Genomic DNA, 9,446 nt, shown 5'->3' on the forward strand with positions numbered 1-9,446 from the left:
GGCTGCACTCAAAGCTTGATACAAGAAAACAATTGTGTCCTAGTCTGATACATAAGTGTCTATTTATAACTATAGTCGTTTCTGTAAAAATTGTCTTCATAAAGACCAGTTCTGTGGTCTCTGCCTCACAGGGTGATGTCTCCATGTTTCCTCCGCTGAAACAGAGGATTGTTCAAAGCTTTAATCTGATGTTGGGTCTGTAACGATGTGGTTTGGGATGGGGACTGTATCATTTATTTATGGGAGACATATTGCCTCAGCGGGGATAATATCTTCAGCCAGGCCAGGAGTGTGCCGTTCATCTCTATTTACTAAAGGGTGACCAACAGTATCAGATGTACTCAAGTTTAAGAGACTGACTGTGAAAGGGGAGGGACTGAAGGATCCATGACTTGTGTTTGGTCTGTGGAGGACGATTGATGTGGCTCCACTTCCTATAGATAGTGATCAGAAGAGACGAGAGACAGAGTTAGAGTAGGCTTAGGAGACCTTACAGAGGTTCAACACTGTCAAGGCTAGTGGTTAATTAAACTTAGAAGGATTGTAGAAAAGTAAGGATCTATGAGAACATGGAGAACAGAAAAGGAGAATGGAATGATGAAGAAAAGGAGCAAGAAACGAAATCAAACAAATGTGGAAAACCAAAACCATTGCACTAAAAACTCAACACCCAAATTGTATATTTCATGAAGTCAAAACTGCAGGAGAAAGAGAAAGAGAGAGAGAAAGAGTGGGGGGAGAGAGAGGGGAGAGGGGAAAAAGAGAGAGAGAGAGTGGGGGGAGAGAGAGGGGAGAGAGGAGAAAGAGAGAGAGAGTGGGGGGAGAGAGAGGGGAGAGGGGAGAAAGAGAGAGAGAGAGAGAGAGTGGGGGAGAGAGAGGGGAGAAAGAGAGAGAGAGAGAGAGAGAGAGAGAGATAGAGTGGGGGAGAGAGAGGGGAGAGAGAGTGGGGAGAGAGAGAGAGAGAGAGAGAGAGAGTGGGGGAGAGAGAGAGAGGGGGGGAAAGAGAGGGGGAGAGAGTGGAGAGAGAGAGAGAGAGAGAGAGAGAGAGAGAGAGAGAGCGATAGAGAGAGAGAGAGTGGGGTGAGAGAGAGGGGAGAGAGGAGAGAGAGTGGGGGAGAGAGAGAGAGAGAGAGAGAGGGGGAGAGAGAGGGGAGAGAGAGAGAGAGTGGGGTGAGAGAGAGGGGAGAGGGGAGAGAGAGTGGGGAGAGAGAGAGCGAGAGAGAGAGAGAAAGAGAGAAGAAGAAGTTAAGGTCAACCAATTGTAGAACAAACACCATTGTGAATACAACCCATATTTATGTTTATTTATTTTTCCTTTTGTACTTCAACTATTTGTTCATCGTTACAACACTGTACATAGCCATAATATGACATTTGAAATGTCTTTATTCCTTTGAAACTTTTGTGAGTGTAATGTTTACTGTTCATTTTTGATTGTTTATTTCACTTTTGTTTATTATCTATTTCACTTGCTTTGGCAATGTAAACATATGTTTCCCATACCAATAAAGCCCTTGAAATGAATTGAATTGACAGAGACAGAGACAGAGACAGAGACAGAGACAGAGACGGAGACGGAGACGGACACAGAAAGAGAGACGGAGACAGAAAGGGAGACGGAGACAGAAAGAGAGACGGAGACAGAAAAGAGAGACGGAGACAGAAAGAGAGAGCTAGGAACAGAATTCAAAAATAGAATAACATTATAGGTAGGTAAAATAAGCATATCGTACCTAAAGAGAAGTTTATGACTTAAACCCCTTAAAACAAAACAAAAAGGGCAAGCCGCACCATATGTGTGGAAGCAGAGGAAGCTAACGTTTTCTCTCCTTTAGACCACCCAGCGTCTCTCTCCTTCACCCACACCCTGCTACTGCCCTGTTGGAAAATAGAGAGATGCTAGAGCGAGTGTAAAAGTTCAACAAAACTTCACGTGTTTCAATGACAAAAATACAAACATTACAATATCTTGGGTTCTTAGTTTTACATTTTTTATTTAATTTCTCTGTTTTTAAAAAAAAAACTAAAAACCACAAAAGAAGACAAACTGTAATTACATGGGTGTCCTTATCAACAACCTGTAAACGACTCAATTAAAACAATTATGTGGAGATACTGAAACTACGGGGAAATCTATTTTTCTTATTTAAAACAGTAGGTTTTTTCTCTCTCTTTTCGTTTCATAATGTTGAAAAACTTTACTGAGTAGGATTATAAAGGAAATAGAGAAATTCTCCCAAAGACGTGCTGTGTAGAAACTAAGACTACGACTCATCTGAAAATAAAGAAGAAAAACATCCCTTCCCTCATTTGTCTAAACCTAAAGCCACAGCATGTGGTCTCTCTAAAAATGGCCGTCGTCGGTTCTTCTCGGGAAGGAAAGCCCAGAACAGCCCTTCGCCGTAATGGGCCTGTGGGTGTGGTCCTTCGTAGATGGCTTTTGAGGGGGCCCCTCCCGGCCAGCCGCACCCCTTGCCAGCACCCAAGGGCTCCAGGCTGCCTGACCAGAGACACCACGAGACGAGATGATGCGGCCCACGCTAGAGCAACCTGGCCTGGCCTTGCTGCTGCTACTGCCCCCTAAAGGAGCTATAGGGTAAGGCTGGCTCGCTGGAGATCACCAAACTACTACTATACTGAACAAAAATATCAACGCAACATGTAAAGTTTTGGACCCATGTTCCCATGAGCTGAAATAAAAGATCCCAGAAATCTGCCACATGCACAAAAAAATATTGTTTCTCTAAAATGTTTGTGCACAAATTTGTTTACATCTCTGTTAATGAGCATTTCTCTTTTGCCAAGATAATCCATCCATCTGACAGGTGTGGCATATCAAGAAGATGATTAAACAACATGATCATTACATAGGTGCACCTTGTGCTGGGGGGGTGGCAATAAAAAGGTAATTCTAAAATGTGCCGTTTTGTCACACAACACAATGCTACAGATGTCTCAAGTTTTGTGGAGCGTGCAATTGGCATGCTGACTGCAGGAATGTCCACCAGAGCTGTTGCCAGAGAATCTCATGGTAATTTCTCTACCATTGTCGTTTTAGAAAATTTGGCAGTACGTCCAACCGGCAGCACAACCGCAGACCACGTGTAACCACGCCAACCAAGGACCTCCACATCCAGCTTCTTCACCTGCAGGTTCATCTGAGACCAACCACCCAGACAGCTGATGAAAGTGTGGGTTTGCACAACCAAAGAATTTATACACAAACTGTCAGAAACCATCTCAGGAAAACTCATCTGTGTGTCGGCTGCCGTTTGGCATTTCAACTGACTTCAGTGGGCAAATGCTCACCTTTGATGGCCACAGGCAGAAGTGTGCTCTTCACGGATGAATCCCAGGTGTGGGCGAGCGGTTTGCTTGATGTCAACGTTGTGAACAGAGTGTCCCATGGTGGTGGTGGGGTTATGGTATGGGCAGGGGTAAGTTACGGACAACAAACACAATTGCATTTTATCGATGGCAATTTCAATGCACAGAGATACTATGATGAGATCCTGAGGCTCATTGTCGTGCCATTCATCCTCCGTCATCACCGCATGTTTCAGCATGATGATGCACGGCCCCATGTCGCGAGGATCTGTACACAATTCCTGGAAACTGAAAATGTGGCCTGCATACTCACCAGACATGTCACCCCTTTAGCTTGTTTGGGATGCTCTGGATCGACCCGTACGACAGTGTGCTCCAGTTCCTGCCAATATCCAGCAACTTCACACAGCCATTGAAAAGATTAGGACAACATTCCACAGGCCACAATTAACAGCCTTGATCAACTCTATGCATAGGAGATGTCACGCTGCATGAGGCAAATGGTGGTCACACCAGATACAGACTGGTTTTCTGTTCCACGCCCCTACCTTTTCTTTAAAATACATGTGACCAACAGATGCATATCTGTATTCCCAGTCATGTGAAATCCATTTAAATGTATTTCAATTGACTGATTTCCATATATGAACTGTAACTCAATAGAATCTTTGAAATTGTTACATGTTGAGTTTATTTTTTTTGTTCAGTGTACCTGAGATACTCAATGGGTTCACCAAGCAATGTGTTTGAGAGGATCCGTTGGAGCAAGGCAAGGTTGTAGAATCACTCATCTTGATTCTGTGTAACAGTGGCAGTCGTTTAAGACGAGGGAGGATGATATTTATTTTAACGAGCATGACTTATTTCTATTACGACATAATGGATGACTGTCATTCAATATTCCATTCACACATCATGAGGTTGCTGTTGCCTATGAATGAAAGTTTACAATGTAGGTGCACAGGTCGAGATCATTTTGTTGAAATCAAGGTGACCGACATCGACACATTCAATACCACCTTGCACACTCTTGCCTGCATCTAGCTGATCTAGGATGTAATGATACGTTTCTGTTGGACAAATTCAAGTATGTTTATCCCCGTTTAGTTCTGTTTAAGAAACGTTTTTCAACAGAATCAGCGGAATGAAGACACCCCCTGATCACACAGTTCACTTTCATAGCAGCCACATAAAAACAGTATGATCACTTTACTCGTATATATAATTCCTTCTCGCAACTATCTACACGCTCTCCTCCTCTCATCTTTTCTCTTTGCTTGTGGACTTCAGTGAACAACACATCAGCTTTCTGTGACCAGGTGAAAAAAACTTTCCAAGCCAAACCTTCATATCATAACCGCTAACCGCTACATACAACCTACATCGTTGTCACCTCATGGTCAACATACTAGAACTAATGTGTTAGTAAACCTGCTACAATCATGCAGTACAGTGTCCAGTCAGCGAGCAGTTTAGTGGTTACACCAGCAGGCCCCGGTGGCAATAAATTAATACAACCAAAAGCTTTTTTTGACTTGGAAGAGTTCCAGTGTTGGATAGCCAGCTAGCTAACATAACATCCTCCCTGTTTGAGCCGGGTGTTTGAGTAGGTTAAACTAGCTAGTTGCATTCAGCTAGCTAAGTGAAAGTGAACGTTAAAAAAAAAAAAATACAACCAAATATCTTTCTCTCTCTCTCTCTCTCTCTCTCGTTCTCGCTTCTCCTTAATTTTGAAAGAAATTAATCTGTTCAAAACTGTTCAACTATTGTCTTTCTCTCTATTTGAGTCAACTACTCACCACATGTTATGCACTGCAGTGCTAGGTAGCTGTAGCTTATGCTTTCAGTACTAGATTCATTATCTGATCCTTTGATTGGGTAGACAACATGTCAGTTCATGCTGCAAGAGTTTTGATAGATTGGAGGACGTACTCTGGAAGTAGTCATAATTACTGTGTAAGTCTATGGAAGGGGGTGAGAACCACGAGCCTCCTAGGTTTTGTATTGAAGTCAATGCAGCCAGAGGAGGACAGACACTAGCTGTCCTCCAGCTACACAATGATGCTACCCTACAGAGTGCTGTTGAGGCTACTGTAGACCTTCATTGCAATATAGTGTTTTAATCAATTATTTGGTTGCATGTGAATATATTTAATATAGTTTTATCTAAAAAGGAAAACTTTTTTAAATGTTTCACTATAATTATTTTTTATGGAATTCACTGAGGAGGATGGTCCTCCCCTTCCTCTTCTGAGGAGGATGGTCCTCCCCTTTCTCCTCTGAGGAGGACGGTCCTCCCCTTTCTCCTCTGAGGAGGACGGTCCTCCCCTTCCTCTTCTGAGGAGGATGGTCCTCCCCTTCCTCTTCTGAGGAGGATGGTCCTCCCCTTCCTCTTCTGAGGAGGACGGTCCTCCCCTTCCTCTTCTGAGGAGGATTGTCCTCCCCTTTCACCCCTGAGGAGCCTCCACTGCTGTTCAGTCGTACTGCAATGTAGTCAATCTCAAAGTCGTACGCTATCTCACTTCAATGGGAAAAGGCCTCTACAGACACAAGGACACGCCTGTAGTTTGAGCATGTTATTTCCATTGCCGGTAGTAAGATTTTTCAAAGTTTTTCATACTGACCTGTTCAGCTTATTAGCTTATTCTGGCCAACTGCTTCAAATCCAGTTAATAACTATTTCCTTAACGTCTAACTCTAATGTGTATTGAGTGTTTAGACCGTGGGGAGTGAGTGAGAGAGTTAGTGGGTGTTGGGGGAAGTTGGGAGCCTACTGGTTTGAATCAGTGGACGGAGGCCTTTCCTCCTTTCCTCTCCTCTTCCTCGTCCACTCTTCCTACAATCTCCTCTCCTCTCTCTCCTCTTCTCTCGGGTATAGGTTCTGCTTTATAGCTTCTCTCATCCTCTCCTCTCTCCTCTCCTCCTACCCTCTCTCCTCTCCTCTCTCCTTCTCTCATCCTTTCCTCTCCTCTTCTCTCGGGTATAGGTTCTGCTTTATAGCTTCTCTCCTCTGGGTTTAAACAGATCTGCCTGTTTGTGGAAGTGTGGCTGGCGGTCGGCTCCTCAGCTGGCAAGGCAGCAGCCCTTAATTGCTCTTTGTTGTGGAGGGTTAGGGGGAAAGATTTGGGGGAAGGAGGGCCTGTGGTTTAGCTGCTGCACAATGACGCTCTAGCCTGCCAGCACACACAAACACACACACACACGGAAGCACGCATATGCAGGCACGCATAAATACACACTCACACAGAGGCACACACCAAAGCATGAACACACACTCACACAGAGGCACGCAGACACTCGCACGCACGCACGCACACACACACACACACACACACACACACACACACACACACACACACACACACACACACACACACACACACACACACACACACACACACACACACACACACACACACACACACACACACACACACACACACACACACACACACACACTGTAGTGTAGGCCTACTGTAAGTGTGCTGTTAGACATTATATTATTATTATATTATTAAAGTCATTATAACACTGTATTGACACTGAACAACTGAATGGATTGGTTAAGGAGAATTAGATACAACAACATGTAGCTGGGTTTGTGTATTTAGAGGACAACAACATGTAGCTGGGTTTGTGTATTTAGAGGACAACAACATGTAGCTGGGTTTGTGTATTTAGAGGACAACAACATGTAGCTGGGTTTGTGTATTTAGAGGACAACAACATGTAGCTGGGTTTGTGTATTTAGAGGACAACAACATGTAACTGGGTTTATGTATTTAGAGGACAACAACATGTAGCTGGGTTTGTGTATTTAGAGGACAACATGTAGCTGGGTTTGTGTATTTAGAGGACAACAACATGTAGTTGGGTTTGTGTATTTAGAGGACAACAACATGTAGCTGGGTTTGTGTATTTAGAGGACAACAACATGTAGCTGGGTTTGTGTATTTAGAGGACAACAACATGTAGCTGGGTTTGTGTATTTAGAGGACAACAACATGTAGCTGGGTTTGTGTATTTAGAGGACAACATGTAGCTGGGTTTGTGTATTTAGAAGACAACAACATGTAGTTGGGTTTGTGTATTCAGAGGACAACAACATGTAGCTGGGTTTGTGTATTTAGAGGACAAAAACATGTAACTGGGTTTGTGTATTTAGAGGACAACAACATGTAGCTGGGTTTGTGTATTTAGAGGACAACATGTAGCTGGGTTTGTGTATTTAGAGGACAACAACATGTAGCAGGGTTTGTGTATTTAGAGGACAACAACATGTAGCTGGGTTTGTGTATTTAGAGGACAACATGTAGCTGGGCTTGTGTATTCAGAGGACAACAACATGTAGCTGGGTTTGTGTATTTAGAGGACAACAACGTGTAGCTGGGTTTGTGTATTTAGAGGACAAAAACATGTAACTGGGTTTGTGTATTTAGAGGACAACATGTAGCTGGGTTTGTGTATTTAGAGGACAACAACATGTAGCTGGGTTTGTGTATTTAGAGGACAACATTTAGCTGGGTTTGTGTATTTAGAGGACAACATGTAGCTGGGTTTGTGTATTTAAAGGACAAAAACATGTAGCTGGGTTTGTGTATTTAGAGGACAACAACATGTAGTTTTGTTTGTGTATTTAGAGGACAACAACATGTAGCTGGGTTTGTGTATTTAGAGGACAACAACATGTAACTGGGTTTGTATATTTAGAGGACAACAACATGTAGCTGGGTTTGTGTATTTAGAGGCCAACATGTAGCTGGGTTTGTGTATTTAGAGGACAACAACATGTAGCTGGGTTTGTGTATTTAGAGGACAACATTTAGCTGGGTTTGTGTATTTAGAGGACAACATGTAGCTGGGTTTGTGTATTTAAAGGACAAAAACATGTAGCTGGGTTTGTGTATTTAGAGGACAACAACATGTAGTTTAGTTTGTGTATTTAGAGGACAACAACATGTAGCTGGGTTTGTGTATTTAGAGGACAACAACATGTAACTGGGTTTGTATATTTAGAGGACAACAACATGTAGCTGGGTTTGTGTATTTAGAGGCCAACATGTAGCTGGGTTTGTGTATTTAGAGGACAACAACATGTAGCTGGGTTTGTTTATTTAGAGGACAACATCATGTAACTGGGTTTGTGTATTTACAAGACAACAACATGTGGCTGGGTTTGTGTATTTAGAGGACAACAACATGTAGCTGGGTTTGTGTATTTAGAGGACAACAACACGTAACTGGGTTTGTGTATTTAGAGGACAACATGTAGCTGGGTTTGTGTATTTAGAGGACAACAACATGTAGCTGGGTTTGTGTATTTAGAGGCCAACATGTAGCTGGGTTTGTGTATTTAGAGGATAACAACATGTAGCTGGGTTTGTGTATTTAGAGGACAACAACATGTGGCTGGGTTTGTGTATTTAGAGGACAACAACATGTAGCTTGGTTTGTGTATTTTGGTGGACAACAACATGTAGCTGGGTTTGTGTATTTAGAGGACAACATGTAACTGGGTTTGTGTATTTACAAGACAACAACATGTGGCTGGGTTTGTGTATTTAGAGGACAACAACATGTAGCTGGGTTTGTGTATTTAGAGGACAACAACACGTAACTGGGTTTGTGTATTTAGAGGACAACAACATGTAGTTGGGTTTGTGTATTTAGAGGACAACAACATGTAGCTGGGTTTGTGTATTTAGAGGACAACAACATTTAGCTGGGTTTGTGTATTTAGAGGACAACATGTAGCTGGGTTTGTGTATTTAGAGGACAACATGTAGCTGGGTTTGTGTATTTAGAAGACAACAACATGTAGCTGGGTTTGTGTATTTAGAGGACAACAACATGTAGCTGGGTTTGTGTATTTAGAGGACAACAACATGTAGCTGGTTTTGTGTATTTAGAGGACAACAACATGTAACTGGGTTTGTGTATTTAGAGGACAACATGTAGCTGGGTTTGTGTATTTAGAGGACAACAACATGTGGCTGGGTTTGTGTATTTAGAAGACAACAACATGTAGCTGGGTTTGTGTATTTAGTGGACAACAACATGTAGCAGGGTTTGTGTATTTAGAGGACAACATGTAGCTGGGTTTGTGTATTTAGAGGACA

The sequence above is a fragment of the Oncorhynchus mykiss genome, chromosome 17 (genome assembly GCF_057628025.1).
Source record: "Oncorhynchus mykiss isolate SJ-2025 chromosome 17, ASM5762802v1, whole genome shotgun sequence".
Classification (NCBI taxonomy): domain Eukaryota; kingdom Metazoa; phylum Chordata; class Actinopteri; order Salmoniformes; family Salmonidae; genus Oncorhynchus; species Oncorhynchus mykiss.